A 12,007-nucleotide genomic window follows, 5' to 3' on the forward strand; every position below is an offset into this window, starting at 1 on the left:
TCTGGAACCAGGTGAATGCAGCATGGATGGCTATATTACAGGCGCCATTCGCAACTTATACGCATGGAACAAGTTATAAGGGCCCATGGGAGACCCTGTGCCTCCTAAGCAAACTTGCTGAACCGAGTTGACTGAAAGGCTAATCATTTCTGCTGAACACACTGATGTATATATCCTGTGGATATGAACGTCGTACCTCTAGTCGTCCAAGGTGTTCTGTTTTTTCTGAAGATGAGTGTAGTTTCGAGGCAATCCTTAGAGGTGGCCAGCTGTAACTTTTGCTTGCTGATAATTCGAGCGATGGTACTACGTGTGTAGGTGTTTGTTTATGGATTTAGGGCGCTTAATGGTGAGATTATTAGCGTACTTACAAATATGAAATAGTGACTACCTTACTATCCCTACGTGGTGAAAACAAGAACGGGAAGCCTCGATCACTTGGTCAGTTTCAGTGAATGCACGGCATAAGCAGATTGTCATCGAAAAATATTATTTCAGTTTTACAATTTTGCTTCCTACCTAAATAAAACTAATAATTCATCTGTGATGGGTAGTTTTAGCGTCTTTGAATAATCTCAACATAGGATTATACCGACAGCTGGTTGCTGATAAATGTTTGGTACGCTGACCTAGATTTCGACATCTACTGAGAGTGTCTTCATCATAATGAAATTTTGAGAAACCCTATAAAATAATGCATAGAAAATTAAGTAAGACAAAAAGACATATTATCCAAGATGACGATTGTCATGACGTACAAAGGTTGCTTCTGTAAAATTACATTGCGAAAAAGCGATGGCCCGAATTTAGAGCAGCTATCTCAAGTCAAAAATAAAATAAGCCCCGTTCCAGTCTTCGCTACGTGTGCCTAGCTAGGAACATCATCAGACTTGTCGGCCCTGTGGCTTACGTTGCTACCACGAAAATAATACTGGTTGCGCCTCCTATCGGGCGCGGACAGTGACATGTGCTCATCTGAAACATTATAACAGAAATAATTGGAAAAAACAACAGTTAATTTTAAAAACAAAATACAAACGAAGAGAACTTACTGTATTTTTGAAAATACACAGTAGTCAGGTAGATTAATTACAACTAAGAATCATCCATTAGGCTGTACAGGATTTACTATTACGTAAAAGACAGAATAATATACAAAAATTATACAAACAGCTGTAAAATCCAGAAAATATCTGCACGAAGATAACTTCGTAGCATACATCTATGAGTTTCGAAGAAAATTATGTTTCCGAATCAGAGGCAGGAAAATATAGTAAAAGGTGGAGGAATCAAAATTCCTCGAGCAGTGAATTGAAACCATTGAAAAATTTTTGTTACGTAGATGTAACTATTCGTTGAGGATTAGGTCATCGTTCTTAGAAATATGCTTTAAAATCTCCAGCTCTTTGCGTTCGTCGTGTCAATGATCTTTCTTTTCTCTGTGTAAGATGGATGTCCAGAAATCAGCAACGATCAACAAAAGTGGAACGGTATACATCGGTGTCTCTTTTGACCCTGTAAATGTTCCTTGTATCTGACACTAAAAGACCTTCCAGTTTGTCCTATATAATAAATGGACACTAAAAGACCTTCCAGTTTGTCCTATACAATAAAACGGACACGTATCACAAGTGTGACTTTATATACTCCTGAATTGTGTATAGAAGCAACTGTAGACTTGAGACAGTGTCTGAGATTTTTTTGCAAGTTACTGTTCGTGGAAAAGATAACTTTGAATCCATAGTTTTTAATCAGAAGACGATGAATTTTACGAGGGTGAGTCTAATGAAAACCTTAAACTTGTAATAACAAATTGAAATTTCACGTCGTTATCCTGTAAGTTGGTAAATGTGCTACAAACAGCGTGGAGAATGGCCTGTAGGTGGCAGCATAGCGCAGATGCACACATACCGTCGCAGTATCAGTGTAATGATGGCCGCCCACTTGCGACTTGCACCAGGGAGAAACAGCGTTCTGATTTTCGGTTTTTGTGTAGTGAAGGTGTGAAACCTATTGAAATTAATCGACGAATGAAGGTTCAGTACGGTGATGCATGTTTGTCACAGCAGCAAGTCTACGAATGGAGTAGGAAGTTGGAAAATTGTGTGACTTCAGTGGAAGGTGCTCCTCGTCCAGGTCAGGCACAACGAGTTATGACTCCACAGAACATTGCAGCAGTTGAAGCCATAGTGAAGGAAAACAGCCGAGTGACACTGAATGACATTGCAGCATGTTTACAGATTAGTCATGGGTCAGCACATCACATTTTGCATGATGTGCTCCAGTTTCATAAAGTGTCTGCAAGATGGGTGCCACGGCAGCTGACTCCTGAAATGAGAGAACGACATGTTGATGCTTGTGAAGAACTTCTTCGGCACTTTGAACGAGAAGGTGATGACTTCCTTGCAAGATTCGTTACTGGGGACGAAACCTGGGTTCACTTCCACCAACCGGAAACGAAGAAAGCGAGCAAGGAATGGCGCCATTCCTCATCACCAAAACCAAAGAAGTTTTGAACAGAACCATCAACAGGGGAGGTTATGCTGACTCTCTTTTGGGACGAAAAAGGCGTCATTTTGGAGCATTACATGCCTAGAGGGACCACTGTCACCAGTACATCATACGCAGATCTTCTAAAAATGCCGGCCGAAGTGGCCGTGCGGTTCTAGGCGCTGCAGTCTGGAACCGCGAGACCGCTACAGTCGCAGGTTCGAATCCTGCCTCGGGCATGGATGTGTGTGTTGTCCTTAGGTTGGTTAGGTTTAACTAGTTCTAAGTTCTAGGGGACTAATGACCTCAGGAGTTGAGTCCCATAGTGCTCAGAACCATTTTTTTCCCCTAAAAATCATCTGCGGCCTGCAATCAAATCAAAGCGACGTGGATGGCTGTCAGCAGGTGTCATTTTGCAACATGACAATGCGAGGCCCCACACTGCCCGTACAACAGTTGCAACAATCACAGACCTGCATTTTGAATGTCTTCCTCATCCACCATACTCACAAGACCTTGCCCCAAGTGATTTCCATATGTTCTAACCACTCAAAGACGCAAAGGGAGGAAAGAAGTTCCGTTCTTATGAAGAGGTACGCCACGCGGTGGATGAGTGGTTGCGCGGACTACCAAAATAATTTTTTTCTAAAGGAATTTATGCACTTTGTAAGCGCTGGAGGACTTGCATTGAGCGTGGGGGAGATTATGATGAAAAGTGATACAGCTTTGTACCACTTCTGCACAATAAATAATATTTTAAAAAAATATTTAAGGTTTTCATTTGACTCACCCTCGTAAACGAAGTAGGGGCCTAAAAATTGAATCGAGAAAATATTTTTGTACTCCTTACACCACTGCTGCCTAAAGTGGTTACGTGGGCACTTTAGCGTCAGTTTCAACTTTGAAGACATTGTCAACTAACGTGGGACTATAGCCATTATTAACTACAATAGTTTTTATTATATTCATTTCTTCATTAAGATTGTCAGGTGAAGAAGGTACAGAAAGTGCACGATGGACGGCTGAACGGAAAAATGCTTTCTTATATAGCCACTGGGCCGATCAGTTTCATGACGTTCCTAGCTAGGCACACGTAGAAAATGCTGGAATGTGTTTTATTTTATTTTAGACTTGAGCATATAAATTTTGACCATTGCTTTTTCGCAATGTAATTTTACGTAAGTAATCTTTGCACGTTATGACAATTTTATCCTGGTTAATGCGTTTTTTTGTCATACTAAATTTTCTTTGTATTATTTTATAGGGTTTCTCAAAATTTCATTGCGGTGAAGACACCTGTAGTACTTGTCGAAACGTAAGTCATTGTACCAAACAGTTACTTGCAACCGGTTATCTGTATAATCCTATGTTGAAACTAGTATACGGTTTCCGAGAAACAATCATGTTTAAAACTGTAAGTCTTTGAATAACATTAATGACGTTGCTAAGATGAAGATCTCAAAATTAAGATGTGTAGCGTCAGTTAGTTTTTAAATTAATGAAATAACATTGTTAGACTTCACCTTCACAGTTTATATAGAAAAAATAATATATTTTAAAAGGTATGGCTTCAGAACTCTACGTAGGTCCCTTCCGGCCCAACCATCCCCATTTGAATGTCCTTGCAAAGTCTCGCTAGTGTGATTAACTACATTTACATAAAGCTTAGGCTGTTTTCAAACAGAAGTTCTAAGAGAAAAAGCTCATATAATGTTGGTGGAATTCCAATCAGAATTATGGAAAGTTGTAAGTTAGTAAATAATGTTCTTAGAGATATATGTAATCACTGACACAGGCATTCTTTCCAGACAGATTAAAATATGGTGTTAAATCTCTTGTTAAGAAAGCTGACAAAGATGTTAGTAATTATCACCAAATTTCCTTACTGACGTGTTTTTCCAAAATATTTGAAAAACTAACGTACTCAATTCTAGTCTCACGTTTAAGTAGAAACATTTTACGTAGCACATCACCGTTTGGATTCCAAAAGGGTTGCTCGTCTGAGGACGGTATTTATACATTCGCTCGCCGAATATTACAAGCCTCAAGTAATAAAATATCGCCACTTAGTGTTTCTGTGATCTTTTCAAGGCGTTTGCTTGTGTAAATTATGTTACATTCTTAGAAGAAAAAGTTTTATGGAATTGATGTCTTTACACGCCATGATTCTTAACAAACAGAATGAATAACGTTTTGCTGAACGGTATAAACAATGTTGGAAGGGGAAAAAAGTTTAGTGGCCGGAGAGAAATCACGTTGTGACTGCCATAAGATTCAATTTTAGGTCCATTCCTATTCCTTATGTATGTCAATAATTTTCCACTTTAACATTCATCATGCATAAGTGGTACTTTTGCAGGTGATACCGGTGTTAAAACAAATCCCTTTGGACAGAAAATAATATAAAGATTTGTAAAGGATGTTTTTAAAGAATTATGAAGTGGAGTTGTGAAAATGGATTCTCCCTAAATTTTGAGAAAACGCACTATATTCAGTTTCGCACAACAGTCACTCCAGTAATTGATGTAGCGCATGAACAAGAGTCAGTAAACAGGTCAGAATGTGCCGAAGTTGAACTTTACATCTTGATGAAAAGTTGAAGTGGTTGAAGTGGAAGAAGCTTATCATTCAGCTGCTCAAACAATTAAGATAAGCTACTTTTGCTCTTTGTATAATTAGTAGTCTTGGAAACTAACGAATCTTCCTTTGACGTATTTTGCATGTTTCCAGTGAATAACGTCTTACGCAATAATGTTCCAGTGTAACTCTCCACTCAGAAAAAAAGAATTGAGTGTAAAAAAGCGTGCAGAAAGAATAGTATATGGGGTTCACCCGCGGCGTCACGTAGGTACCTCTTCAAGGAGTTGTACATTTTAACTGCACCATAGCAAGACACATATATGCTTATGAAATTCACCATAAATAAACCATCACAATTTGAGAAGAGTACCTAGAACAACAGAGGAAAAGACTACCTTTATTATCTGTAATTACAACTGTTGAGAAAGGTGTTCAACATGCAGCAACAAACATGTTGGATAATTTCTCCAGTAACATAAAATGTCTGACAGATAGCAAAGCAAGTTTTAATTCTAACCTAAAATCATTTCTCCTGGACAAAACCTTTTCCAAGTGCTAGATTTTATTTAAAAACTTGTAGCTTGTAAAAAACTATCACCTAGCATGCAATCGTAATTGCGTGGGTGGATGTAAAAAAATAAAATATTCATTGATGTTAACATTAATCCCGTTTACGTACCCTGTAAATCATTCGTTCCACATAATTTCGATAAAAGAATCGTTCAGATCATCTATGGAACATGCAACTAACAAACCTCACTTAATTATTTCTTTGTTTTATTTCATCTCTGAAAGTCTACTTTACCGTCATATAAACCCGCTGTATTTTCTGTTTGGCTGCAGTCTGAGAACCACCCAGTGATGAGCCTGTTCTCCGGGGGGGGGGGGGGATTTCAAATTCCCGGCCGATCACTCTGGTTTTCGCTTCTCCAACTTTCTCTAAGCGATTTAGAGTAATCGCGGAGATGGTTTCTCCCCTTTCCTTGCCCACGTAATCCGACACTCCGATTCTAAAGACCCATTTGCCGGCGAGACATAATACTCATTCTATGGTGCGTTCACTAAGCTATTTACCGAGCGAGGTGGCGCAGTGGTTAGACACTGGACTCGCATTCGGGAGGACGACGGTTCAATTCCGCGTCCGGCCATCCTGATTTAGGTTTTCCGTGATTTCCCTAAACCGCTCCAGGCAAATGCCGGGATGGTTCCTTTGAAAGGGAACGACCGACTTCCCCGTCCTTCCCTAATCCGATGAGACCGATGACCTCGCTGTCTGGCCTCCTTCCCCAAACAACCCCCCCCCCCCCCCCCCCCAACTAAACTATTTAGCTTAACCTGCACCTATAAGCCGGCCGCTGTGACCGAGTGGTTCTAGGCGCTTCAGTCTTGAACCGCGCGACTGCTGCGGTCGCAGGTTCAAATGCTGCCTCGGGCATAGATGTGTGTGATGTCCTTAGGTTAATTAGGTTTAAGTAGTTCTAAGTCTAGAGGACTGATGACCTCAGATGTTAAGTCTCATAGTGCTTGGAGCCATTTGAACCTGGACCTATATGATTATATGATCACATCTATTAGCGAATTAGTTGTTTGCTAATGTGTCTGAACTTAAATTGGAGGTCACGCATCATCCAATGAAATGTTTGAAATTACACAGGAGCTGCTTTCCATGTGGTGCCCACTTCTCTTGCTGGCAATTCGGATGCCGTACAACCTGTACTTGGCAGGGCCGGTGTGAGTGGAAAATACGAGTTTCCTTTCTACGTTATTACCGATAAGCATCGGCTGCAAGGTTCTAAGGTACTAACTCGTTTGTACCGGCGCGCGAGCGTCCCCGAAAGCGGCGCCTTGCAGTAACCTGGCGGCTCGCTCGTCAGGGCTGATGAAGCTGTTTGTCCTCCGTTGTTTCGTCGCCTGCGCAACGCCGTAGTGCCCGCACCCGCCTGCGTCAGCAGTCTTTAAACGTGTAGCCACAAGGTTGCACACGTTTCGCTTTCTCGTCCTGCAAAGACGACGAATGTTAAAGACAGGCGGCACTTTTGCCGTATTCGTTAACTGTTGTCTTACTTGTTGCTTTTGATTCGTACAGCCAGGGGCCGTAAATACTTGAATCAAATCTGGTTCTCAACCTACTTCAATATGAATTATCTTTCCACTCGTATCGGCACACAAGCGACAGCATGCGCTACCAATATGTTCAAAACTGCCTCGCATAAAAACTAATTTTTTCCAGGGCATATACCTCGGGTTCTATTAATAATAGAAAAGTATAGTTAAGTGTTTTGGATAGTCCTTGGCTTACAGATCATTTGTGTAACCAACAGAAGGATCATCTTGCTGTAACTGTCCTACACTGAAGGGTCAAAGACTGAGTCTTACACATTTCCTTCAGCTTAGGCAAATGGAAGAAAGTGTTTGGTTCTTTTTGCATTAGATGTGATCTACATTGCGCCTTGAGAGACTTACAGATGTACCATTTAAGTCATGGGTGGTTCTCGAAAAAATAGTTTTTCAGCATTTTTCACCGTTAGCAGCTGATATCAAAATAAATAACCTTAGCAAACTGCTCAAATTTTAACGATATATTCTCCAGGCATTTGTCTAGAAGTGCCAACACCCCAAAAACATGCTTTTTGGGTACCAAAACTGAGCCGCGGATTCCAAGACGGCTGTGCGCAGCAAATGGCTGTAATTTTTACGATATTTTCCTAAATTATTTTCTTGATATCTTTATCCGGTTCCGAGATACAGAGATTCAAAGCTGCCCTACTTGTACTCGTAAAATCCGGTGTGAGGCGAAAACTTAGTCTATAAAACGATGTAGTACGGAGAAATATGCTGGAACGTGTCTACGTTATTATCAGAAGGATTCTGGGAACCCTATGTTGTAGTACTGAAGTACAAGCATAGTTTTTGTGTATGTAAAATCATTTCAGTCTCACATAAGTAAACTATCAAAATTTCACTGACCCATAAGGCTCTTTCCATAAGAGTGATATGCCCTGCTGTGACAGGAAAAAGAAGGAAAGTAGTGGAAAAATGCTCTTATCGGAACACAAAAAAAGAGAATATGCCCCTGTTTAAAAGACTGACTGGAAAATAGGATAGCAACTGCCTCACTCTACATTCCTCAGCAACTTTAAAAATGTTCGCAAAAATTTTGGCATGCGAACATATTTGTACTTTTTTTATGATGAGCGAGGAGGAAACAGTCAGTGGGAAAGTGAGGGAAAAGTAATAATTATTGGATCTAAGTAGACAATGGTTTGTGGCATAGGAATAGCGAAGGAAACAATAGGAGTGTGTGTGAGACTGAGGAACAGAGTGACAGTGGAACATAGTTCAAAATGGTTCTGAGCACCATGGGACTCAACTGCTGAGGTTATAAGTCCCCTAGAACTTAGAACTACTTAAACCTAACTAACCTATGGACGACACACACATCCATGCCCGAGGCAGGATTCGAACCTGCGACCGTAGCGGTCGCGCGGTTCCAGACTGTAGCGCCTAGAACCGCTCAGCCACTACGGCCGGCGGAACATAGTTGACAGTGACTGAATAGTGCCAGGAAAAGAGTGTAGGAGACAGTGACAGAGGGGAGGGGAGGAATAAAGAGAAAGAGATGGAGGAAGTAGGTGAGAGACAGTGATAATGAGAGAATATATACAAAGACAACGAGGAAGAGAGAGATACTAAAAGTGAAAAGAGACAGTAGCGGTAGGAACGAGGGAATGAGATATTAGCAATAAGGGGGAGACAGTGACAATGAGAGGAGGCTAGTTGTGTAACATGAACGAAGGAGACTGTGGCTGTGACGCAGGAAACAATGACAGACGCAAAGAGATGATGACAATGAGTTGGACTGAATGAGTGATTGAGAAAGGGCAGCTGGAAATGGATGGGTAAGAGCGACTTACAGCGATGCACTAGTGGGTGTGAATGAGCTACTAGGGAAGCTTGTGCGAGTTTGAGGTAACTTGCATGTTAAAAAAGAGCGCGAATATGTTCGCATGCCAAAATTTTTGGGAAAATTTTTGAAGGTGCTGAGGAAGATCTTTTAACCAGGAGCGTATTCGCCTTTTATGTTCTCAGACACGAACATTTTTCCGCTGGCAGACAGATTACAGATTTATTTACACGCACAATGCAGGGGCCATAAACATGGCACCTACAGTCCTAACGCTTTTTCCTTAATTTCCAACCATGGCGTTCTGATATACTTACATTACATCTATACTACGCGAGTAAGCTTACGGTGTGTGGCGGAGGGTACTTCAGGACCCGCCATAGTTTCCCATCTCCCTTGGTCAAGATGTGAATAGTGAATGGGAAGAATGATTGTCAGTAAACTTTTACTTTCCATGATTTTCTCATTGTGATCATTTGGCGAGACGTATGTGGGAGGAAGCAATAAGTTGCCCGATTCTTCTGCTCCCCAAATTTCAATAGTAAAACCATCCGTGATACAAAACTCCTCTCTTGTAGCATCTACCATTTGAGGTTGTTGAGCATTTCCGTAACGCTCTCGTGCTAAGTAAACGATACTGTGACGAAACACACCGCTCTTCTTTGTATAAGGGGCGGTCAAAAAGTTTCCGTTTGAGAGCGTTGTTCAAGTGTATATGCGACTCCGATGCGGGGACATAACATCGACATGTAGCAATGGATAAGTGTGGCATTCGTGTATCTCAGACGTGCGGTTAATGCGGAAACGTGAACTATGGTGACGTGATTAACAAATGGACCAACGCGCTGTTACTTTTTCCTTGGCTGCCAAAGGACAACCGGTAGACATCCATCGGAGCATGTCTGACGAAAACTACCATTGTCGAATGGTGCACCAAGTTCATAATAACGCACGTCCACATATCGCAAAAGTAGTAACATAGAAGTTACGCCAACTCAACCGGGAGACACTCGAACACCCATCCTGTAGCCCTGATTTCTTCCCATGCGACTATCACACCTTCAGTCCCTTAAAAAAAGGCATTGAGGGATCGATGACTCCTGTCGGACGAGGGTGGGCAACGGACGGTTACGGCCTTCTTCACGTAGCAGGACACAGACTTTTACCAAATGGTTATCTTGAACCTGGTGCATCGATGTGATGATTGTCTCAATGCTCACGGTGATTTTACCTGATTTACGCACCGATTCTGGACTGTACGGCCTTCGAACGTAAACTTTTTGACCACCCCTTATACACTACTGGCCATTAAAATTGCTACACTAAGAAGAAACGCAGATGATAAACGGGTATTCATTGGACAAATATATTATACTAGAACTGACATGTGATTACATATTCACGCAATTTGGGTGCATAGATCCAGAGAAATCAGTACCGAGAACAACCACCTCTGGCCGTAATAACGGCCTTGATACGCCTGGGCATTGAGTCCAACAGAGCTTGCATGGCGTGTACAGGTACAGCTGCCCATGCAGCTTCAACAAGTTACCAGAGTTCATCAAGAGTAGTGACTGTGACGAGCCAGTTGCTCGGCCACCATTGACCAGACGTTTTCAGTTGCTGAGGGATCTGGAGAATGTGCTGGCCAGGGCAGCAGTCGAACATTTTCTGTATCCAGAAAGGCCAGTAAAGGACCTCCGTCATGCGGTCGTACATTATCCTGCTGAAATGTAGGGTTTCGCAGGGATCGAATGAAGGGTAGAGCCACGGGTCGTAACACATCTGAAATGTAACGTCCACTGTTCAAAGTGCCGTCAGTGCGAACAAGAGGTGACCGAAACGTGTAACCAATGGCACCCCATAGCATTACGCCAGGTGATGCACCAGTATGGCGATGACGAATACACGCTTCCAATGTGCGTTCACCGCGATGTCGCCAAACACGGACGCGATCATCATGATGCTGTAAACAGAACCTGGATTCATCCGAAAAAAAATGACGTTTTGCCATTCGTGCACCCAGGTTCGTCGTTGACTACACCGTCGCGGGCGCTCCTGTCTGTGATGCAGCGTCAAGGGTAACCGCATCCATGGTCTCCGAGCTGATAGCCCATGCAGCTGCAAACGTCGTCGAACTGTTCGTGCAGATGGTTGTTGTCTTGCAAACGTCCCCATCTGTTGACTCAGGGATCGAGTCGTGGCTGCACGATCCGTTACAGCCATTCGGATAAGATGCCTGTCATCTCGTCCGCTAGTGATACGAGGCCGTTGGGATCCAGCACGGCGTTCCGTATTACCCTCCTGAACCCACTTATTACATATTCTGCTTGCAGTCATTGGATCTCGACCAACGCGAGCAGCGATGTCGCGATACGATAGACCGCAGTCGCGATGGGCTACAATCCGACCTTTATCAAAGTCGGAAACGTGATGGTACACATTTCTCCTCCTTATACGAGGCATCACAACAAGGTTTCACCACATACCGCCGGTCAACTGCTGTTTGTGCATGAGAAATCGGTTGGAAAGTTTTCTCATGTCAGCATGTTGTAGGTGTCGCCACCCGTGCCAACCTTGTGTGAATGCTCTGAAAAGCTAATCATTTGCATATCACAATACCTTCTTCCTGTCGGTTAAAGTTCGCGTCTGTAGTACGTAATTTTCGTGGTGTAGCAATTTTAATGGCCAGTAATGTATCTTCTCTGTCAATACAATCTGGTAAGGCTCCCAAACTGATGACCAATACTCAAGAAACGGTTGAAGGAGTGTTTTCTAAGCCACTTCTTTCGTGCATGAATAACATTTCCTTAAAATTCTGCCATTGAATCATAGTCAGCCATCTGCTTTTCCTAGTGCTAGTTTTGTGTGACTGGTCTACTTTAGTTTGCACCTATCTTCATCTGCCTGTACCAACACACTTCGTCATCATCTCCAAGTAGATATTCATTTAACTCCCATTACTAGGTCACACAGTCCGCCATAAACAGACACTATACATCTCAGTTCAATAAACTTTAGCACCAGCCGTAT

The sequence above is a fragment of the Schistocerca americana genome, chromosome 1, assembly GCF_021461395.2.
Source record: "Schistocerca americana isolate TAMUIC-IGC-003095 chromosome 1, iqSchAmer2.1, whole genome shotgun sequence".
Lineage (NCBI taxonomy): Eukaryota > Metazoa > Arthropoda > Insecta > Orthoptera > Acrididae > Schistocerca > Schistocerca americana.